This window comes from Paroedura picta, chromosome 2 (genome assembly GCF_049243985.1).
Source record: "Paroedura picta isolate Pp20150507F chromosome 2, Ppicta_v3.0, whole genome shotgun sequence".
NCBI lineage: Eukaryota > Metazoa > Chordata > Lepidosauria > Squamata > Gekkonidae > Paroedura > Paroedura picta.
In genome coordinates this window covers 110,624,174-110,649,159 of record NC_135370.1, presented here as the reverse complement: position 1 = coordinate 110,649,159, position 24,986 = coordinate 110,624,174, and the positions used below count along the sequence as shown (strand labels likewise).

General features: G+C 41.1%; 1 long non-coding RNA gene across 1 annotated transcript in view; it reads left to right on the top strand.

Annotated features, from left to right (window-relative positions):
• The window catches only part of LOC143830119 (uncharacterized), an 80,823-nt gene that overhangs the window by 15,410 nt on the left and 40,427 nt on the right, over positions 1-24,986 (top strand). The window contains exons 2-3 of the long non-coding RNA XR_013228356.1: positions 8,575-8,647; positions 16,780-16,843. This is a non-coding gene — a long non-coding RNA (uncharacterized LOC143830119). The remainder of the gene's footprint in view (positions 1-8,574; positions 8,648-16,779; positions 16,844-24,986) is intronic.

Sequence of the window (24,986 nt, the reverse complement as noted above, 5' to 3'; positions counted from 1 at the left end):
GCTTTTCTCTACCCGAAGGAGGCTCAAAGCAGCTTACAGTCGCCTTTCCTTTCCTCTCCCCACAACAGACACCCTGTGAGGTGAGTGAGGCTGAAAGAGCCCTGATATCACTTCCCGGTCAGAACAGTTTTATCAGCGCTGTGGCAAGCCCAAGGTCACCCAGCTGGCTGCATGTGAGGGAGTTCAGAATTGAACCCAGCATGCCAGATTAGAAGTCCGCACTCCTAACCACTACACCAAACTGGCCAGGATACAAAGAATCAGGTTGCTTGCAGATGGTAAACTTAACTATGGTTGGGAAGCATAACTATGCATATATCCACATGAGTCCTCTCCCCTTTCCAACCTCTCCAGGCCCATCATTGGCTATTTGGGGGGTAGGAGAAATCAAAATGCCTGAGACATTGGACATTCTGTGAGCCTATGGAGCTGTACAAACTATGCATATGCTTTCATATGAAGTTGAGTTTAGGTGAAAGGAGGGATTGACGTGCCTCCATCACTAGCTGCACATCCTTTCCCCTCCAGACAGAGCCCAACCTGTGCCATAGTAGCTAATGGTGCAGTTGCCTAAAAGCTGGGAGAAGGAGGAGGAGGAGAAATGGATTAGAATCAAGACAAATCAGTCAATGATTTTGTACTCTAGAGATTATTTAAATTGAATTAACAAACTCAAACTGGATTTCAAAGTCTGGGAAAGAGAAAAGTTTATTTTCCCTTCCTCCTCGTCATCCATCCCCCCCCTTTGTAAACTTTCCTCTTTCATCTCCCTGCTCCCTTCCTTAATTTCTCCTCGTATGTGTGTGTTGATGTCCACCCCAGCAGTCAAAACCCATGATACTTTTGTACACTTTCCTCCTGTCTAGACAATCCTCGATGAGCCTTGGCAGAGAGGGGGAAGGGAAGATGCCTGGGCTATGACCTGGATTTTGGGGAGTTGCCCTGCTGCTCTTTTTAAAAGAAGGAGGTAGAAACCCAGGTACAAAAATGTCTCTTGAATGAGATCTGGGACCTCCAGCAATTCTGGAGGGCACGTAAGACAGGGCTGTTCCACCAGGCTTTTGGTTGAGGCCAGGAAACTAATGCAGAGGACATACTTAAGATATCTACACACACACAATTCCTCTCTTGTTTGATGCTGGGTTTCTTTGAACCCCTTCACAACTGTTCTCTGTCCTTGCTTTCCCGTAAAGGTAAAGGTAAAGGTATCCCCTGTGCAAGCACCGAGTCATGTCTGACCCTTGGGGTGACGCCCTCTAGCGTTTTCATGGCAGACTCAATACGGGGTGGTTTGCCAGTGCCTTCCCCAGTCATTACCGTTTACCCCCCAGCATGCTGCTTTCCCTTAAGGTGTGTTTATTAGTTGCCCTCACCTCTGCTAGGAGGGTGAGAGAGCTTGTTGCCTGCAGGGAGGATCCCCCATTTGTTCAGTTTCCCCCTAATAACGTGGTTCTTCACCCTAGTCTGGAATTCTTTTTTTTTAATAAGATTTTTATTTTGTTTTCCAAGATTAAAGATAATAAAATACAGGCAATCTACATTGTTAATACAGAAAAAGAAAGGCTATGCTCTTCATTTGATACATTTAGTCCCCCGTTTCAATCCCCTTTTGTAATATTTAAAGATAATACAATGCTAATAATTTACATTATTAATACAGAAAGAAAAAGATTATGCTCTTCATTTGATACACTTGATACCCCGTTTCAATCCCCTTTTAACTTATTTTCTTAGGTAGATCAGATAAGGGCCCCATTGTTCTTGAAAAGCCTCTTCTCTTCATTTAAATTATAAGACTCCACATGGCTACAATATTATAGACTTTTACCCAAAGCTTATAAACTTTTTCACCTTTCCACCACATTTAAAAAGAGAAGTTTCAACATTTGTTTGCATAGTTTTAACAATCATAAACAATTTATACTTAACGTGGTCTTAGAGCCATCCTCATTTCCACTAGGGAAAAGAAAACGAAAGAATAAAAGCCTACTTAGTTATACGGAAAAGGAAATATATATATTTCCTAAGGAGGCTTAAGGGGGTCTCATATCGAGGCCTGCCGCATCTTGTTGTTCCCGCTGACCCATGTTCTGTCCAATTGCCCTTTGGCTTAGAGAGTGCAGTTGTAGTCTTTCCCTCGGAGTATACATCGGTGAATCTTGAATTTTCCACCTTGTTTAGAGCTATCATCAGCCACTGTTATTGATTCATCATTCCTGTTAGAGACTTCTTCCTTGCCGCCCTTGAACTCCTTGAGCATATCTTTAAGCAAGCCATCTGTATATGCTTTCAAATCTTGCGTCTGTATCTCCAGTAAATAAGCAAATCTCTTTAGCATGGACATGTTGTAGGCAATTTTGCATATAACCAGTAGAGGTCCTACGGAGTCCTAACGAAGAGCAACAGTCTGTTTTGATATTAGAGTAATGTCTCACCAGCTGTCGTCCGTCGCTTTAATGACCTGTTGAAGCTTTTCCAAGCCAGTTCTCGTTCTGGCAAGCAACTCTCGTGAGATTCTTGTATCTATTTTTCAATCTCCGATTTATAAACAGTGGCGAGGGGATGTTCTGGCTACCTTAACTCCTTTCTTTACTTTCTCTCACTTATCTTCCTGTCACTCTAGCTTGCTTAAGTTAAAGAAAGCAGCTTTCCATGCCGAGAGTTTGTTCCAGGGGAGAAGGTGCCGGGGGAAAACCCCACTCACTGTTTGTAGGCTCGATCTAATGTCTGCCAGTTGTTTTCACTCCGGAGTTGTGATGAGTCAAAAGTCTTGCAAGGAGGAATCCAATTAGCTTTGAAGATTAAAGTAAGAGCTGTGTAGATTGCAGAGTTGTAAGGAAAGATGAAAGTTTTAAAATGGCGAACGGCACTTACTGGACCCTGTGCACACTGAGCTTGCGTTCCAGGGAATATTAATTTCCCTGCGGAACAGAGAGGCCCCAGAGATTCACAAGGAATTCCTGAGTAGATGGTGGGTGGGTTTGCGTACCCAAAACCCGATTCTGTCAATCACAGCAGCGACTATCTTCACTGAACTGCAGGAACTCTTCTGTTTCACAGGGCCTGCAAGACGAAGCTCTTCCACCAGGTCTTTGGTTGAGGCCAGAGCATGTGAGAACAGATGGGCCCCTCCAGGGTAAATCATCGCCAGACTAGACCATCACCTGGTATTGGACCACCGGCACCCATGATTTACCCCCAGGCTGCACAGAGAGGGAGTTAGTTGATCTGGTGGTGCAAGGATAGGTTTTCTGCTGTCGGGATATATTTTTTAATGGGGAGCTAGTAGTAGTAGTAGTAGTAGTAGTAGTAGTAGTAGTAGTAGTAGTAATATGTATTTTATGTGAGGCTTTATTAATTGTAACTGTCTGAAAGACAGTATTGCTGATAGCGGTGGGTAATATAATAATACTAATAAAGCTGGTTCAGAAGTGTCATTCTTTATTTGTCTGTCTTTTGGGGATCTGGGCACAGACGATGTCCAAATGGATACTTTGGACTATAAGGTGATGCTGCGAACATGCTGGAGTTGTTTGTGCTTTGTCATTTGGCTGTCACTCCACTAGGAGTTGTATCCTGTTGCAAGACGTCTGTAGAGCAGCTACCTGGGTGTCAGAGAACACCTTCATCTGGCACTTTACCATTGGTGCAGGTGCGTGGAGGGATGGGGCAGTGGGCAGGGTCGTCCTGCACCCGCTGTTTGACTACGGCTCCATACCGAGCACCAGTGACTTATTACTTTCCCTAATGTGGGACTACCTTGAAGATAAAAACAGGATTGCACTTACCTGTAACTGCTGTTTGTCTCATCGTCTTCTGTGCAGGCACACATTCCCTCTCTCCGGCTTCACTACCATTTTCTGTGGTTGTGCTTTGTACTACAGGAGGGCTTGGTGGTGTGGAAGGACTGAGGGAAAATCGTGCCCCTTGTCCTGTGTAGTTTTGGCAGGAATGCTCTGGGCATGGACCAAGGAGAAGGATGCCTTCTCTATTCCTAAAAAGCTAGAAAGTTTTCTCAGTCAGCAGGCATGCACAAACCCCAATGTGTGCCTGCACAGAGGACAACTCAACAAACTATAGTTACAGGTAAGTGCAACACTGTTATATACCCTTATAGTTAGGGAAACGATAGTGTGATAATTTGTTCTAATAACAGATGAGCTTGATTCTAGAGCAACTGCTGTACAATAACTTCATTTCCATTCATATTAAAATTGTTTCAAGTCATTCTTCATTCTTTATCTGTGACTCCAGAAATATTACAGACCATTTGAGAGTGTCTTTTATCAGCAAAACCATAGCAGTTCTGTCAAAGTGGGCAACTGTACTTTTCTCTTCCAAACGATCAGTGCTAGGACTAAAAGCAACACTTTGGACCACCTTACAGAGCTCTGGATGAGATTCAGCAGAAACAGTGGTGGTAGAGAAGACTTTTTCTTCACAGTCATCACTTTGATGTCATAGGCTGATGCATTTGCTTTGATTTAAAAGGAGCTAAATAAATAATGTGAGCTAAGGAGCTCTATACCTGTGTCTGACAAGTACATGCTGTTCATGCTAGGAAACTCTTCTTCTCTGTAGAAGAAAGTGGCCAAGGTGAATGACAAGTGATCACATATTTATCCCACTTTTTTTTCTCTGTAACTCATGGGGGCTCCTAGGAAGTCTGCTGAGCAAGCACTTCTACCCATTTTGGTTGGCTTCAGCAAAGCTGTTGCATCAGGTGCTCTCTAACCATACCCATTATTTTAACCTTTATTGAACACAATTGGCAGATGACCTCTGTAATACTCTGTCACTGTTGCAGAGCTATCTGTGAGCAGTTTTGCAGAATGACATATGACATTTATGTAATACACCGACTCTCCTTATTCAAACACTTGCCACTTAAATAAAACCAGAATGAATAAAATAAAGTAAACTGAATAGGGTTGACTTCTTTAGCTATTGGTTTTGTGTCTATAACCTCTCATTTTTATGCTCTTTTCCTGTACTTGGTATTGCCTTTCATTTGATTTCATTTAGAGATTGTAAACTTCGTACTGTATTTTATCGCTTTGTGCTGAGAAAACTAATTTTAACATGCTTCAAAATACTTCAGTTAACAGTAAGTAAATAATTAATGGTGCTAGTGGCAATCTTAAAAATAGAAAACAGAAAATAATACAAGTACGTGTGGCATAGATTAGTGGCCAGTAGGTGGTGCTGTTTGATTCACAACCTCTCATTTACAAGGGTTGGTGAGGAATCTCATGTTTATTCATTAGCATGGATAAAAATTAAATCAGAAGTCCAATTGTTGAAATGGTGGATTTAAATTTTATTTTAATTTCATTTATTTGCCTTTAATTGTTACATGATCCTTTGGAGGGGGAATATCCAAATTAATTTGTCTTAAAGCTTGCTTATACAAGAATAGGGGAAGAGAGGAGAGAGATGGATCCTGGCAATCCAGATTTCTAAACAAATTAACACCTCCAGTGATTAATAATAGGGTTATTGCTTTGTTTGAGGAGATGCTAATTAAAAGTTAATGCATACAGCTGGAAAGACGCTGAGAGAATGCTAAGGAGGGAACACAAACAAAAGCGAGAAATGTGTCTTGCCAAGCACTACCATGCTGGTGAATGTATATGGAATTTGGGCAGACACAGGAATTAAAATGGCATAGTTGTTCTGACATGGAATCAAACAAGTATAACTAGAGTTACATTAAATCTTTTGTGTTCAAAACACAGGAAAGCTCCCATCCCCCGATCGCAAATGTCTTGAAGACCAGACTATTAGAAAATAATCGGGCACATACACACAATCTGAAAGTTCAATGTCATCCCTACAGAATGTCTTGCTGAAGTATCTTCTGAGTTTTCAGGGGCTTGCCCATGGGGTTTCTATGTTCCCTTTTTCTTTAACAGACACTCAGTGACATCCCTGTAAAGTTTTTACTCCTCAGGTTATTTTTTTCTCCCTTTTTCTTTATAAGGCCCTATTTTTCCCCATACCAATAAATTCCCTGGAAATATAGAGACCTCACCTTCTTAGGCAGGTGGCCTGGCTTTGATGATTCCTGAGTCATTTTCATGGGTGCTAGCCAACATTCCTGAAGTCAACCCTGAAAGATAAAGTATAGACTGTGAAGAACTGAATGTATGTCCATTGTATATTATACTAGTGTGAAACAACATAAACATGTGAAATTTGGAGTAACTGCCTTTATAGAAACATACTACAAACATAGAGGTAGGCAGCTTATTGGTGGACAGCAGCATCAATTTGCATGCCAGTTTTTATAGCTAGCATCTCTTTGCTCCAGGCCCCACCAGTCGGTGAAGATAAAGCGTAATAGGACGTCCCTCGGAGAGGGGTGCAGGGTTTTGTCTCTAATGTCATTGTGAGCTTTCTCACCTTGTCCTTCCACCTGCAGCCCCCAATAACCCTTGGTTTCAAAGAGCATTGTTGGCTGCAGTGAGATGATAGGCATGGAAATAGCACTCCATTGATAGAAATCTTCCTGACCTCAGAAATGCTCTGTTAGATTCAAATTCTTACCCCTTTCTCCATCTTGGAGATGAGGAAGACAGTAAGGGGCTTTTCCTTCTGAGGGAGGGCCATGGGTTTTGCAGAATGCCTGCAGAACTCAGATTGATGCCTGACACTGGATCTCACTTTACCTTCTTGGGAGATGGACAGGATTGGTAAACTCTAGCTGACTATTAAGACCAGTGATTTCCAGTTACAGGGGATGACTGCCATTAACATACAATTTATTTATCTACAAACAGTAAGTCATATATGTTTTGACTGGCTGTCCTTTCATGGCACAGTTGTAAATTGTGAGGAATCTTTATATCAAAAAGATGCTCTTGGCTGGCACTTCTGTGTTATAGTGGAATTATAAGAAGCAACTTAACTCTTTAAAAATTATTAATGCCACTGTGCGGCTACTACATTTTGCGGACTGGCTGGGCCAGCACTTGCCACATTTTATGTTGTGGATGTATGTGTAGGGACAGGTGGGGAACTCATACAATTGGTATTAATGCATTTAGCATTGGAAATGGATTTTCACAATTGTCATTTTCAATTGCTGTGTGGATATACCCCAAATAAATACAAATAAAGGTCATTTGCACTTTGTTATTACTGTGATTTGTAATGAAATCTAATATGGAACTTTATGGGTAGCTTATAGAACGGCCCCATACATTTGGAGATATAATACAGGCCTAGAGCAACTAATATGATGCAGTAACATACCCATTTATTTTTAATAACCACTTCTAACGCTAACAACCATATAATAATTCAGAGACACTCACTATTGGCATTAAAAGGATGATTACAATGCCTCCATTCTTATAACAGGGTTAGCAAAACAAGTGCCTGAAGTGAACAAGAACAAGGAACTATTATCATTTTCCTTACAATAAATGTATTAACAATAGTAATGGCTGATTTCCAGGTTGGATTAATCTCTCCCAGAGTAAAAAATGTCACTTGTTTCCATGCAAATGTCAATGTCATCCTTAGTATAATTCATCTTTTTATTTTTAATTTGTTTAGGAATTGCATCCCAGCAATGTGTAGCCCGGGGTTTTTGTCACTTCAGACTATACTTCTAGAAAGCATTTTAGCATGCAACTGCAATAGTTATAAAATATTCCATCATTTTTTTCTTCTGGTCTCATTATTCCATGTCATTCCTTAGTTCTGAAACCAATCTCTTCTGTTATGTTCTAAGAATCTTATGCTTTATACATTTTGGTGAGATTTCCTTTTTATCTTCAATTGTCCTTTCATCTTTTAAATCTGCTCTGTTACTTTTCTTCCTGGTTCTTTTTCTCTTGTCTGACAATCTGTTTGTTTCACACAAATTCTTTAAAGCTTGTGAATGCTTTCTTCTAAAAGTATCCAGGTAGGACAAAATCCTCAATAACAGATTCTTATTTGTGGCCCAGTTCAAGAGAAGGACAATAAAAACAGTTCACAGGCAAAATCAAGGTATCATAGCAGAAAATGAAATCTTTGCTTTAACAATTGCATTTTTAAAAATAAGAGTAAATTACTTGATATTTTTCCTTTAGAAATTATTTCACTATGCTTTCTTATACAGAGCCCTCCCTTATTTATGTTTTGAGTTGATTTTATGCCTGCTTGAATGAATTTAGTGATTATTTAAGTTATATACTGCCCTCCCATGTTGTGATGATATGATCACAGGTCAATTGCTGATTTAGAAAACAAAGAAGCCCCCCCCCCCCACTCCCGATGGGGAGGAATGGCAACCACAGTGGACAGGCACAGAGAAAATCATGCCAATGTAGGTGGGACTGAGAAGACTTGCATTTTCCAGTCTACATAGCTACGATTCCAGGTTACCAGAGATCTTTCCTAAAACATTGCAGTAAAATAAGTATGGGAAAAATAGCAGGAAAACCAGGAAAACTTGGAAGTTGCACTGATACATAATGCTGTGAGGGAAGCGGGGGGAGGGGAACTACTTCCCAATGGCATCAAAGATGGGGCAGATATCCTGTGTATAAGTTTATTTATACTTATTTTTCTCCACAACAGGGATCCAAAGTGGCTTACCACTGTGCTATCCAACAAACCTGAGAAGATCGGAGGAAATGTACTTCTTGCTAAAGTAAGAAAGAATTAAACAGCCTACTACATACAGTGCACAGACCATAGCTGTGCTTAATACATATATGCCCAGAGTAAATCACAGTTCATTCTTGAGTGGATAAACTAGCTATGGTTTCCCTGTTGGTTCTACCCACATCATAGCAGGAGGAGTTAGGAAGGTGACTAGCGGCTGAAATGGAATGGTCAGGTAGTGCATACTCCTTCCAAAGCTATCCTGTGTGATAAATGGAATTCTGGTCAGCCATGGTTCCTTAGTACATGTGCACATGGTAAAATGTGTCCATTGGGGACATGAAAGTGTTATCAAGCTGAGTTAGAAACTTCAGTTTGGCCAACAGATTGGGTCTACAAAACAAGCTTGGTAACAACAGCTTTTTCCATTGAGGCACTGGGATCCTTGCCTGGAAATGTTTCCATTTATTTCAGCACAGTCCAATGTCAATTATTACAAAGTCTGTTTTCATTCTTTGGTAAATTACTCTAGCACCATAGCATACACTAATTTCTGTGCTATACATGTAACCTAGCATACATCTTTGGCTGCACAATGAAGCTTGCAGTGAAGACTTTTTCCCCCTCAGGACTAAATTGGGAATGTGCCTTACTTCCCTAATTCCCGGAACCCCCAGCACTGCACGTATCCAGTTTATTGAAAGTCTACCTTTTGACAAATTTGTCACCTGAGGAAACAACCTCTCGTATTGTGCTAATGGGCTATTTAAGGATAATGTTCCTATGGAATGTTTAAAGGCACAGTTCCTACAGAAGGAGACTGTTCTGCAATCTACTCTGTGTTTCACAGGAAGCTTGCATTCATCTTTATGTGCTGAAAGAGAATAATGATGCTGCGTCTTACAATGATTACACATTAGCCCATCAGGATGAATTGCTGTCTATTTAGAAACTACAGTAATTTTACTTAAGAACAATAGTTTTCTTAAGGTTGTTGTCAGGTCAAAATACAATGAAAGGGGGAGACAAATATTCTATACATATAGAATATTTCAGTACCATTAAAAATCCTATTTTCCCTTTAAAAAAAATCTTGCTCTAGAGTAAATTTACATCTTCTGAAGAATATGATTATACCTAGCTTTCAAAAATGAATTTACATCTTTTCCCCCAACCTTGGCCTGTCAGTCAGCTGTGCAGCATTTTGAAAAGATTGCTACAGTTTCCCCTAAAGGGACTGACATTTGTTTAGCTACAATAGAGAGTTGTCCATTAAAATGACAGGGGGTGGTGGAGATAGCATACTATGCTCAAGATACAAGGTATAATAGATAATAGTCTGGCACTTTTTCAAGGGCCGTTTGTTCTGAAAATAGATCACCATGTTGTTTCAAGTAAAAATGCTTTTCATTGTGAAACTAAAAATGAGAATGCATTATCTTTTAGCATTGCTATGTCTAAAGGGGCAAGGGAAGAATCTTGACCACTGTCAGAATGAAGTGACATTGGTATTCAAATTTGGCACTGGTATTCAAATTTTAGCTTTTGTCTTACCTTGTCAGCTACTTCATAAGATTGATAATGATATAATACGCATGTTCATGATACACTGAAAAATGATAGCATGTTTATCATAGAATCATAGAGTTGAAAGAGGGCATATAGGCCATCTAGTCCAACCCCCTGTTCAATGCAGGATCAGCCTAAGGCATCTGTTCCACTTAATATTTCTGGCAAGGCCTAGGAGGAGGAGCTGGTCTCATGGCTTAAGTGCCACTCAGCACTTAATAACCACTCAGGGCAGCTGTCCCGCCCGTGAGTGCCTCCTCTTCCAACCAGCTTGCCTGTTTGTCCAGCGGCCAACCAATCACCTTCCGTCGCCCACCCCTGACCACCCCCTCCTCTTTCCACTCCTCTCCGAGGCTCAACGGCTGCAGATTCCTGCTGCATGAGAGCTGCCCCCGCTGGTGAGTTCCCTGCCTGGGGGCCTCCAGCCTGCAGCCTTTCCAGGTCCTGGGGGGAGGGAGAGGTCATCCGCAGAGTTCTTCCACCAACACCCCATCTATTGCCAATTGTATTTCTGAATGCAATGGGCTTTGTCCCTAGTCCAGGATAAGTATCTGTCTAGCTGCTGCTTGAAGACAGTCAGTGAAGGCGAGTTCACCACCTCCTTAGGCAGTGGATTCCACTACTGAATTAATCTGACTGTGAATATTTCCCCCCTGATATCTAGCTGATATCGTTTTCCATGATGTTTAAACCCACTACTGCATGTCCTATCCTCTGCTGCCAACAGGAACCTTCCCCTGCCCTCTTAGGTGACAACCTTTCAAATACTTAAGACAGCAATCATGCCCCTTCTCAACCTCATCTTCTCCATGCTGAACATTCTCAGGTCCCTCAGCCCTAGATCATTCTCATTGCCCTCCTCTGAACCCTCTCAATTTTGTCCATGTCCTTTTTGAAGTGAGGCCTCCAGAACCGCACACAGTACTCAAGTTGCTTTCCAGAGTTTTGTTAAGGATTGGAACAGAACCAGCACCTTTAGCACTGTCATCTTGCCACTTGCTGCAAGTGCTGAGAGCCTGTGCAATAGCTGTCTTTGATGTTGTTGCACATTATATCTCTTTTCATTAATAGTTTCTTGTGTTGCTTTAATGGAATGTGTGAGAGAACAGTTATGTGGCTTTTATAGAAACATACTGATAACAGAACCAAATGCTGACCACCACCACCGCAGATCTACAATGTATTTTTCAAAGGTAGGGTCCAGGAAATTATAGATGACTTAGGCTATGATCTGTTCCAGGTAACTTAGTAGAAGCTGTTATTAAAAATAATTATTAAGCCCTTAGACAAATTAAGCCTGCTGGGGAGCCCTACCTTACCAATCTATCACTTTGGGAAAATTAACAAACATGTGGAATAATAGATATTATATGTTTGGACTGCCTAAAGGATTTGACAAGTTAGAATCATAGAATCAGAGAATCAGAGTTGTAAGGGACATTTAGGGTCATTTAGTTCAACCCCCTGGACAATGCAGAAACTCAGCACTACCTGCCCACCGACAATGACCCCAATTTCATGCCCAGGTGACCCCCACTTCACCAAAAATCTCCAGAATCCAGCCTGAACTGGAGGAAATTTACTTATCATCCCCCAATGGTGATCAGTAATTCCCTGGGTATGCAAGGAAGGACCATAAGAGACAAACACCGGCACTTTCCTTCCTGCCCACTCACTCACCATCTGCCTAAGTTCATAAAATCAACATTTCTATCAAATGACTATCTAGCCTCTGCTTTAAAAACTTCCAAAAAAGGAGAACCCACCACCTCCTGTGGAACCCTGTTCCACTGAGGAACCGCTCTATCAGGAACTTTTTCTGGATGTTTAGCTGAAAATTCTTTTAACTTAATTTCAACTCATTGGTTCACATCTGGTCCTCTAGGGCAACAGAAAACAACTCTGCTCCAACTTCTATATGACAGCCTCTCAAATATTTGAAGATGGTTATCATATAACCTCTTAGTCATCTTCTCTCCAGGCTAGATAGCCCAAGCTCCCACAACCTTTCCTCATACAACTTGGCCTCCAAACCCCTCACCATCTTCGTAGCCCTTCTCTGTACATGCTCCAGTTTGTCTACATCTTTGGTTCCCAAAACTGAACACAGTACTCCAAGTGAGGTCTTACCAGAGCAGAGTAAGTGGTAACATCACCTCATGTGATCTGGACACTATACTTCTTTTAATATAGCCCAAAATCCTGTTTGCCTTTTTAGCCACCGAGTCACACAGCTGACTCATGTTCAGTATATGCTCTACTAAGACCCCCAGATCCTTTTCACATATACTAGTGCCAAGAAAAGTTAACCCATCCTATAGTGATGCATACAATTTTTCCTACCTACATTTACTGCTATTGAAATTCATTTTAGCCCAGTTTACTAGCCTGTCACCCCAAACCCTCAGTAAGCACAATAGTCATCATGGGATAAAAGGCTAGATCCTCTTAAGGATGAAATGCAAGGAAGCAGAGAGTATGAATAAATGGACAGTTTCACAATGAGCTAGTATGGTACGGTTATTAGATTTAGCATTAGGATCTCCTCTGCTGTGGAATCTTGAGCCAGTCACACACATTCCTAGCCTACCTCACAGAGTTGTCGTGAGGACAAAGTGGATGAGAGGAGAACAATGTAAGCCTCTTTTAGTTCCTGGTAGGGAGAAAGGCAGAATATAAATGAAGTATGCAAAGAAATAAAAATAAACCATGGCGAGGAAAATACTGTTTGTCCCACAAGTATCAGAATTGGAACTAAAACTATTTTCAGGACAGTGCAAACCTAGGCAGGTTGGAAGATGAGAACTACTTGCCAAACACAAGACCTTGCTCAAATTCTTGGTACATGAGGAAGGTGCCACATTGGGGAACAGTGCCTAGAACCACAGGTGGCACCTGAGCCACTATCACTGATATAGATAAGGATAATTAGAGTGACAATGGATGAGGGGTCCACAGAGAGATGCTGTCCTTAGCAGCAGCCTAGATTCCTACCAATGTATTGTTCTACCTTAAGACAGAGAGTTGTGGAATCTAATCCATAGTTATTGGAGCCATAACTAAATAAATAAAGGAGGAGATACTCATTAGAGAATCATATTACAGTTGCATAATCCAAGGCACTATATGTGCTGCTTTTGCTTGAATCAATTTGTAAATTTCAGACAGATTGTCATGGCAGTTGCACAGAAATGTTCAGTTATTTTCTCAGTTCCTTTTCCAATAATGTTAGCTATGCCTTTATGAGTTGGTTCTTTTTCAGTTGAGATTTATAGCATCAGTGTATCTAATTCTAAAGATGGCCAAATCTGTGGATAATAAAATCCAGAAACTGAAGCCATGAACTTGAAAAGGCCCCAGGTTTGCAGAAAAATCTGAAAGTAAAGCCAGAACAATGAATTGGAGGACTAAATTTGTCCAAAATAATAGAACAGCACTGATAGTTTTAAAATGAATATCTTGATAGTAGAGCTGCTAGGTAACCATAACAGTTTTGCCATTTTTCAAGCCTTGGTTTGTGTCAGTAATAGGTAACAGGAAAGGGCAGGGAATTTCCATGCTTGTTTTGACCAGATAAGGCAACATCCACTGGAAGGCCTGACTTCCAGTTTGGTGCAGTGGTTAGGGGTGCGGACTTCTAATCTGGCATGCTGGGTTTGATTCTGCACTCCCCTACGTGCAGCCAGCTGGGTGACCTTGGCTTTGCCACAGCACTGATAAAGCTGTTCTGACCGAGCAGTGATATCAGGGCTCTCTCAGCCTCACCTACCTCACAGGGAGAGGAAAGGGAAGGCGACTGTAAGCCACTTTGAGACACCTTCAGGTAGAGAAAAGTGGCATATAAGAAACAACTCTTCTTCTTCTAATCACTACTGTTCAACAGCAGCTGTTTCATGAAACTCAGGGTGTAATAGTTTAAATTTCAGACTAGGATCTGGGAGACTCAGGGTCAGATTCCCAAATCTCAGCCTAATGTATCTCTTAAGGTTGTTGAGGCAAGTATAAAATGGAGGTCAGGAGAATGATGTGAGTAGCTTTGGGGAATGGGGGAGGGGGGTAAATGAAGTAAATAAATAATAAACATATCCAAAGAGGGGCAGATTGCTTAGTGAATTGGGAAGGAGAATAAACCAGGGAAATGTGAGGATATAGTAATTGCCAGGAGGAGAAAAAAGCAAATAGTGTGGCAAGGGGGAAAGGAAGTGTGCCCTGCAAGTCCTTGAGGGTTCTCTACCATGCCACTGCCCAGACTTGTCAGCCAGCAACACTGCACAACTTAGCTGAAGGTATAGGATGCCTAGGAAAGGGAAGGAAAGTCAAAGACAGAAGGGCAGATAAAGTTAGTCTGGCTAGTGCAGGGGAAGGAGAGAAGAAATAGGGGAGAGATTAAGAGGGCTTTCAGGTAAGGAAAAATTATTGTGGGAGAGGAAAATAAGATGCCAGACAAATCCTTGTGGAGTGTCCTCATCGTTTAATAATATTTTCAGATTCTGTCTCTGTCTGTGTCTCTCTCTCATCAAATAGATACTTTGAGAAATAAACAATTCAGTATTTTGTCCAAGTTCAATAGTGCCATCATTAATTATTATATACAAAGAACAGGATATACTGGAAAAAGAGCAGAAAAGCCCCAAGGAAGTTTTCATATTTTATGTTCCTGGTTATGGATAATTTTTTTTTTAAAAAATCTAGATTAAATGCATCCAGATTCTGACAATATCTTTCAAAAGACAGATACATGTTTTATTGGATAAAGCTTCCTGAAGTTCTTGTGTTCTCCCTTATGAAGGACTACCTGCTTATGTAGATGTTGAGGTCACCTACTAGGCCCCTACTCTAGATGCTAGGGCAGATGCGCCTATCTTCAGAGAATTATTGACAACCACATATGGCCTTTTTAGTGATGCTGTCCCATTTATGGCACACTCTCCACTAATATGGATATGGGAAATTGTTATCTTTTAGACATCGTGAAAACAGTGCTAATTGTTCTAGCATTAAATTGGTGTGTATCCAACCACGTGCAGACTTTATTCAGAGTATGACATTCTCATTTCCCTTCCTGCTAGAGCCCATTGAGTTCCCCCAATTTTTAATCCTGGGTGTCACTTTTTCCATCATGGCCCCCACCTGGTGGAACGAGCTCCCAGAGAAGATCAGGGCCCTACTCCTGAGCCCCCTCCTATAGCACTCACCATAATGCTGCCCAACCCACTTGTCTATCAGTATGAGTTAATTTAATGTTTCTCTACCGTCCCATGTTGCTTGTTGTTTCACTTCATTCATTATTGTTAGTCTAAGTTATCTGTATTGTTCCTGTTCTGTTCTATGTGAACTGTCCTGAGCCTTCGGGGAGGGCGGTATATAAATATAATAAAGAAATAAATAACAAATTCTGAGGAACAGCATAGAAGGCAAAGTGGATTTTGCAGTGTAAGGAGGACAGGATTGGTGGAAATCACTGTTGTTTCTTCTGAAAGCCGACATGCCATTCCAGCTGCATGGATGGATACTTGCACTGTGTCTCATTTTAATATTAAGTTTGAAGCTTATTCATCTTTGTGAATATTTTAATACAGGGTCTTTGCTCTTGCTTCATCGTTATAATATTTGTGAGCCACCTTGAAGGCTTATCAAATGGAAACATTGGAGAATAAATAAAAATCACTAATTTGTTTTATCAGCTTGCTATACGGAGTGTAAAATGGTATAAAACAATATGTTGATCTGAACTCAGTAACCTCCCTTGGGAGATATAAGAGCATGTCCCACTAATGTGCTTAGTTGTCATGATTGTCACTTCTAAGTCTACTCAAATTATCTTTAATTTGAGATAAGGCAAAAGCATGGGTAGTTTTTTGTCTTGTTAATCAAAATCCAGGCTGATTTGAAAGAGAGCTCTCTTGTGTATATCCCTTGCTAAAGACAAATTATTGCAAGAAGGAAAACAAAATACCATTTCCAGATTTGGGGGAGAGGGGGGAGATGTGTGCATTTATGTGTGCTTCTGTTTATGGACAAAATTCTTCGGAAACTTTGGTAAGGCTTTGGGAAAAGTCATATTGTCTAGCATGTGTGGTTAAATAGGACTAGACGATTATTTTCATGCAAGAATGGAATTTAAAGAATCCCATTTAAAAGGCAAGGAAAGGTAAATGTTAAATAGATGTCCAGGCACTATTTCACAAGAAAGGTATACATGTTACAGTGAATCTCCAAAATATGGTGAATGTAAACATTCACATGTACATAATAACAATTCCAAATGAAAATTTAGAAATAGATTGCTGATTATTGACAGTCTTCTAACTGGGACTGTCAACAGTCGCTTCAGCATGGCTCCAAAGTGGGAAAATATGTACCTGCTTTTAGACACTTGCAACGTTCATCTTGGATTGTTACAAATGGCTGCAATCCTCATGCTATTATATTGCTTATCACTTGTTTCATTCAAGTGATTGCACTGAATTACACTTTATAATTCATCTTGAGTCTCAGTGAGAAAGGCAGTCTATAAATAAATAAAGATTCATGTGACATGCAATAGTCTGTGATATATATAATGTTCTTTAACATATCTAAAACAAAATTCCATTTGTCTTTTAACAGAATTGAAGAGTGAAGCAATATGTGGGGAGGGGCAGATACACCCTTTTAAGGCAATGAATATCAGGTATGTATGAAAGAAGAATGTCTGTTGGTAAATTAAGATGGGGGTTGCCTGAATAGATGATTGGCGGTATCACCCTTCAGATAATGCTGTTGCTTGTGTAATGTTTACAAAAATTCTTCCTGCTCTTTTCAGTTATTTATTCGAGCAATCAGAGAACCACAGAGCATGATAAACATTTGTATGGAGCTGATAATAACTTAATTTTTTTTAATTTTTACTTTTATGATTAAAGAAGAATAAACACCTGGTTTTCCTTACTTGACATCAGTAGTTTCAGCAGCAAGGGACAAGGCTTATTTTTTTCAATTAATGAGAATGTTGTTGCCAAGGAATTAATCTATTTTCCTGTTTCATGGAAAAAAGAATCCCTCCAACAAAATGATTTTCTCAGCAGGATTAATTATAGAAAATATAAGTGAACTTCAGAGGCTCACAAATATTTTCAGCATTTGTTTCTCTTTGAATTAACCAGGGGAGATTGGCATTGAGAAAAAAAGATGATTAATACTCTTAGCATTAGGAAAGCAAGATAGAAAAAGAGTCTATGGACCTTTGAGCTGGCAACTATGATCCTTCCTAGGTGAAACGGATAAAGCAGGTCTAGTGCTTCTCCTTCCAGACTGAAGCTGCCTGTGTTCAAGTCTGCAATGGGTAGCTTCAGAGATAAATCTTTACTAATTAATTTGTGCTGTAATTTGTGTTATTCACTATTGACAGTGTTCCTTGCCTTTCTATGTGTAATTTTTTAATAATATAGCTTCTGCCATATTTTGTTCTGTAAGCAAACATTGTGATCTTGGCTGTAAGTGCATCAGAAATATTAGCCTGTTTTCAGAAAATGGGGTACAAAACATGCTTATTTATATTAGCTTTTATTAACTGCCGCTCCCAGACTTTGCCAGCTTGTGGCGGTTTACAATAAAACCCATAAAACAAAATACAACAACAATGGTGGCACAATTCAATTCTATAAACTCCTCCCCACCCCCTCCATGCCCAATAACAGCAACACACCACAGGAATGGTAACCCTTGTCCAGGGTGTAAACTGCACGGAGCTTTTATTCCAACCCCAGATCGATTCAATCCCTGCCCTCTACACAGAATGCAATTTCCGTTTGGATTTGGGGTGATTTAAAATTTCCTTCTGCAGCAAGAAGGATTGATCCGGAGTGACCCTACCTTTATTGTGCGATATCTTAGAGTGCTTTTAATCCTGAATATATTATAAAATCGCATTGTTTTGAATCTGGGCTCTCCTCCGTGGTAGACGACCTGTGATTGGCCACAGGTGGTCCTGTGACAAATTTGCCTTAAACTTCTATGGGTCCTGGATTTTTTCTCCCTTCTCTGCCTTTTTCGATCTTCTCCCCCTCCCCTCCAAGAAAAGAAAGAGGCTCCCTGCTTGGCTCCTCTCCCCCCACCCTTCAAGAAAAGAAAGAAAGAGGCTTGGCTCCCCCCCACTTCTGAACTACCCTAACCACCTGCAGAAGACTTTCCTGTTTCAATGGGGAGTGGGGGGGAGGAAGATCGGAGTTCAAAGCGATCTGAATTCAACAGGATTGACAATGGAATAAACATAGTAAGTGCAGACTTTGCCCAGATCTCTGGCATATGGGGCTTCTGCAGGGAGGGATCCAATATCCCTTAGCCCAGCCTCAACCAAATATCTGGCAGAAGAGCTCCATCTTACAGGCCCTGCATAACTGTGTCAGCTCCAATGGGGGCATCAGCTCTTCCGGGAGTTCATTCTACCAGAATGAGCTCATGGAATAATGACAACACATTTGAATTAAAAGATCATCAGCTCTACACTCATTGCTCTAAGAGCTGTTAAACATGTCTCTCTACTATTTGTAGATCTTTCCTGTATTATAGAGAAGTTAAAGTAGCTAAAACATCGTTTCTTGAAGAGTGAGCCTTGGTCCTCATTCATATATTGGTCAGTCTGATGTTGCTGCCACTGAACAGAGTCTTCCCCTTCCCTTCTGCCGTGACTGCTGAGATCTAAGTCATAGCAATAATATGAAGTATATCATATCAAAGTTAAAGGCTTCCTGAAGAAGAAAATCTGAATCAAGGCCATGTAGGCCTCCCAGCAGATGCAGCTACTTCCTATATCAAGCCCTCTCCTCCAACTAGGCTGCCATTGTAATTTGAGTGTCAAGTGGCATACTGCTGAGTTAACTGAATGCCGCTGCTAGTTACAGCAGTGACACAGCCCATGGTAGCTGATAAAAACCCTTGGTTTCTACAGGGCTGCATGACAGTTTAATCTGCTTTTGTGATTTAGAGTAGCCTTCTCAAGGGGGGACATATGCCCCCTGGGGGCACTGGCACATTGGAAGGGGGGCACAGACTGAAAAATGTGAAAAGGAGAACCCAAAGGGTTTATGGGGAGCCCTGGTAATTGAATCAATGAAACATCATTTTTGTTATGTATGGTGTCACTAATTGCTAGGAAGTTTAACCTTCATCAAGGGAAAGAAAAATAAATAATGTAATCCATTCCTTTGTGCATGCCTGAAATAATGCATGCAAGAAAAAAAATGAATCCACATGCTTCTCTTGGTAGAATGTTCTAAACTTTAATTTCATACATTCTTTAAAAAACATTTCAAGTATGTCAGAATGTTCAAGTTTTCTTGGTGTTCAATAATTAGCCTTTTGTGGCTGTCTTAATATAGATTGCTGTATTTGCCTGATCCAGCAAGAGTACCAAAACTGATATTATCAATAAGCAATCCTAGGTAGCTACTTCAGATGGCGCTTCTATCGCAAGTTCAGAACAACTTTGTCTTCCACATGCTTCAGCAGTCTAGGAATTGGTGGCAGAGGATTCAGGATTGAGAAGGACAGGGGACCTGGAATCCATGAAAATGCAGAGAAACATGCAATGCATTCCACTATTACAGCACCTCAGGTTCAGTTGGTGGTGCCTCTTCTGCCTAGAGGGCCAAATGCTTAGAGTAGGGGTGGTCGAACTGTGGCTCTCCAGATGTTCATGGCAGGGGTTTATAGTAATTCTTGTCCATGGACATCTGGATAGCCACAGTTTGACCACCCCTGGCTTACAGCCAACTGTAATAAATACCACTGGCTAAAGGATTCATTTTGAACAAGCTGAGACAACTAGCTGTTCTCGAACAGTAAAGCTCACTATAACACACATTGAGGTTGCCAGGTGCTGAAGAAAAGAGGCTGGAAAACCATGCTGATACAAGGTTCTGCTTTCTCACTAATCTTCTTCATAACACCTCTGTTTCACCTTCCTTTACACTAGCACTGAAGCTGCCATTTCTGATAGAAGAGACACACCTAGTCTATTAGTGAGTGTCGAAGTGAGATTTCATTTCACAGTCCGTCTCCTTAAAAGGCTGTCAAAGCAGCAATAAACTGAGGATCAGTTAAAATCAGTGACAAAAACTTCAATTTTTGTTATGCTTTTTCATATGAGAAACCAAATGATTTCCACTCCAATGACAACTCTTGCTCTTATACCTTCCCACCTGACACTTAGCACTTTGATAATAGTCAGAACACAAGAAAAAAGAAGATTATAGCTTCATGTTAGTGACACTGGAGTTATGTATGAAGAGGCACTTCTATTCAAAGCTATTTACATGCACTTGCAGCTTTCTGAATAAATTAACCTTTGGGTTCATAGCTGTGCTTGTTTACTTATTAGAGAAGCACTCTTTTGATTTATATTAAAGGTCTTTGCTCTCCCTCCCCCAACGCACATCAAGTTATATAAGCTTTGGTTTTGAAATGGGTATTTTTACCCATTTGCAATTTTCAGGAACTGTCTGGATATTTTTCATATATAGTTGTAAAGCCAAAACAAAATAGGCTTAGGAAAAATAGACTGTTGTACAAAAGAAAATCTCTCACTATACTCCATTATTCCAGCTATAGCATTATAGTGAAACCACTGAAATGTACTGTTTGGTGAGCTGCTTTGGTTGAAATGGGGAATGAAATATTTAAAAATAAATGATAGAATATTCAGTGCACATTAGTCTAGATCAATCGCTGTATTTCACTTATATACTAAAACCTTATTTCTTTTTCTGTAGGTATATATATATGTGCCAGAAAGTCCACTATACTATTTTATAGGTCAGAACGGTTGCAGATGTATATGTAGATGTTCTTTTAATTTCAGGAAATGGATTTAATATAGGGTGCTTCCCCATGGGAATTTACCCTATGCAGATAGCAGCTGCTGCTGTATTTGCGAGTATCATATTGTCCAATGCAGTCACAATTTGTGTGCTTCCCCTGGTCTGGGGACTCCATAAAATGATCTTAAAAGAGGGGGCTATTCTACATTATGTCCTCAGGTAGCAGGGGGACCATGTAGTGATATATGCCAATGTGGTACCCGAAGACTTGTCATCTTGTGGTGTTCCTCCAGCAGGCAGGATGGGGGAGCGTGGGCTAGGTGGGTCACCTGATGCTGGATCCATGTCCCATGCTGCCCCAGTGTTCCTATTGTTGTACTCAATATCATTGTACTCAATAAAATGTTGTGACCAATTTTTCTCCAAGTCAACGTGGTCTGGGTGTTCTTGCTCCCTTTATCCTTGCTCCCTTGCCCATTCAATCTGTAATAAAACCCATGATAATACAGAGATGATACTCAAAAGCAGCTCACTGTAGTACACTGTAAGGAGAAACTATGAATTTGTGCCTAGCAACCCTAGATAGCTGCCAGATCATAAGAATGTGTGTCTTTTTCAGAAGAGGCATTTAATACAGCAGAAAGAGTGTTAAAAAGATGGAACGCAGAGTGCATTGGGAAAATCAGAGGACTCATTAATATGAGTATTAATGGATAGTTTTGCTTTCTTGTTCTTTCCTATTTTTTGTTTAATGCACACAAAAGCTTGGTCAGCAGTGTTTTCTTGCTCCATTGATTTTAAAAAGGATCCTCTGCTCCCTGCCGTTAGATTATTTCCAAGAGACTGTCTCAGGTCAATAGGCACAATGGCTTGCTCAGTTAACTCACTCATCATGCTCTTCTGTATTCTCTCCTGTCCAAAATATATACAACACAGCAGGCACATGAGTACAGCCTGTCAATCTAAACTCAAGCTTAAAGCAACAAATCAAATTCTTCTGCTTTAACATGTTTGTTATGCTGCTTTAAGCATGTGAGATGTCTCTTCAGAGCTTTTGAACAAGGGACTAAGCTGTAGAACGTGATATGAATGACAGCCATGGAAAATGTAGAGTGCAATCCTAAATCCCAATTTGAAAGTACTTTGGAGGGTTACCCTGTCATATCCCCAAGATGCACTACACTGGTGAAGACCACACCACACTTACTTGGCTTCTTAAGCCCAGTACAGTCCTCAAGCCCTGGCATAGTTTAGGATGCTGTACTGCACAGGCAGTCAATCACCAGGCAGCCCTCCCAGCAGCCAGGCATATCCTACTGATACCTAAACACAGGCCCTCTGCCCAAAATAAACCCCAGCCAGAAGGTATAGAATTCCATCCCTTGGGCCTAGCACTTTGGCAGTGAGAAATAAACTTAGCAGTAGCACCACAAAAAGGACACTTACCACAGGCAGCCAAGGGAGAGAATAAACATTGTTGCAACCTTTGCCAAAATCTGTTTTGATAAGAACTCTGGCAGATACCTTGTGTTAGGAGACAGACAATGAAAGGGAGACCCCACTTCCCTGACAAAGAGTATAAGGGTAATGAATTCTGAGGGAGGGGTAAGTCTGGCCCACACTGGAACATTGCAGCTATGACTCCATACTAGTCCCCCCCCCCACATTGTTGCTGTGTCCTAAACACCCATGGTAGCTATTGCTTTGTGGGATCAGAACTTCTTGGAGCACCCAGTACCCTAGGACAGGCTCTCTGGTGTTTTTCCACATGCCCAGTTGGCTTGTTCTAAGCCTTCAAGGCAAAAGCCTGATGATCATCCAGCCATCTGTAAACCGCTCAGGGAGTGGTATAAATAAAACAGTAAGGCAAAGGGGGTGGGCTGAGTCTAGGATTGGCCCTAGACTGACAAGAATTCCAGCAAGTCGGGTGAGGGGCCAATCTGAAGGCGCCAAGCGCCTTCCGATTGAGCCCTCACCAGGACAGACCAGAGTTCCATCCAGTTGGGAGGTGACCCGCCCGCCCAGCCCAGCCAGTGGCAATCAAGACATCTGTCAGAAACTGCCACTTCCAACATCACAATCAAGGCCATCTGACAGCAATGCTGATTCTGATTCTGTGAATTTAGGCAGATCTTGAGAGGAAGAACAGGAGGAGATGAGTCAGTGCTGGGCTCTTGTGGCCCTTTCTTACATGCCTGGGGTAATCCTGATCACTTTGTAGTCAGGAAGGAATTTTTCTCCAGGCTAGATTGGCACAGGGATCCTAGAGTTCATTTTTTTAACCTTCCTCTAGTCCCTGGGGGAAGGTGGGATGAGGTAGTTGTGAATTTCTTGCATTGTCCAGGGCTGGAGGTCTCTTCAGCTCTATGTTTCTATATTTCCATGACCAAGGGTAGGAAATTTGGGAATCCCAAATATAATAGGGTGATTCTGACTTTATATAGAGTACATTCTGATTGTATGTGTGATCCGGAACATCTGGAGTTAGAGAGCAAGACTTTCAATATAGAGGCCATATTTTCCTAATAAAAATTAACTGGAGCACCTTCACCTCCCTTGAATTTTTGGAAATAAGCCACTATTTTATTACACTTTCATTTTGAAATGAACCTAAAAGCAACACAGTTTTAAACCAAAATTATCATCAAGTTTTGTAACACTTGGTTTGTAGTGCTTCTAATAAATGAACATATGAATTTTTTTTGGCCTATCTTGCTTCTAGGCAAGAGTGGGATGAAATGTCAAACACTTTTGAAGGCATGTAACATCAAGATTTTCAATAAAAATGGAATTGCCTGAATTGCCTCCTTAACAGTTTTTTTTGTTATCTTTTCCTTTGAAGTTCATCGTAATAAAAAAGATTGCAAACTAACCCTCTCCCCCTTAATCAGGATGGCAGCAAACAGTGGTTGAAATAAGGAGGAATAACCGCAGGATATCAGAGCCTCAAGACCCATGGAGCTGTCTCCCTTGGCTCTTTGGTGAACTGAATCCCTCCCTCAGCCGTCATCTTTTGCTTACAGGCCATTCACTTATTGGAGTATCCTTTTCTGAGGCATGAGACTTAATCCAAAGTGTCAGAAAACATTCATAAATGGAGAGCTGTGGAAGTAAAAAATCCCTAATAGCAAGATATATGGTGGACAGTGTAAGCGTTGACAAGAGTTTCCTGTAGCAGAATCTGACAGTTGACAATTAGTGCACTAACTCAGTGGCAATAAAGGACCTTGAATGTAATTGCATGAACAAGCATGAATAAACCACTAGATTATTTTCCCCCTACCTAAGGAATAATCTGAGAGTGATGCATATAGGGAATTATACTTCTGAACTTTAAATATTAGGCTTCAGAATGATTTGCACCAAAATACACTGGTGCCAGTGGGGGCCCCACAAGACTCGCAGAGGGATCCCAGCCTCCCTCCCCACTCAATTATCTGTCTACTCTTGAACTCTCACTTCCCCACAGGGACCCATCCGCTCCACTGTTCTGCTTGCGCACATGCACAGCCTCCCTGATTGCCACTCTATAAGGAACAGCAGCAGCTGTGAGGAAGGGGACAGTTTCCAACCTCCCTCCTGCCCAACCTATGTGTAATGCTGCCTCTTCTGCCAGGTTCTGCAAACCTATGGCCTGAAGAAAAATCATTGTCTCTATGCCTACAGCCTTCAAAGATCCTTGCACTCTACCACCTCCAACTACCTGGTGATACCTGACTCCAAGGAAGCTCACTTGACCTCTTCATCCTGGCCCCTACCTGGTGGAATGAGCCCCCAGAGAAGATCAGGTCCCTTGAACAGTTCCACAGGGCCAGCAAAAGGGAGCTCCTCTGCCAGGCATTTGGTTGAGGTCAATCTGAACCAAGCACTTCCCTCTGGCCCCTAAGACTTCCTCCTATGGTAACCACTGCTGATCCGTCCAACTCACAGGGTCATCAGAATGCATTAGTTGACTTAGTGTTCTCCCCATTGTTTACAGTTCCACTATGTTACCTACTGTTACTATCATATTATCTC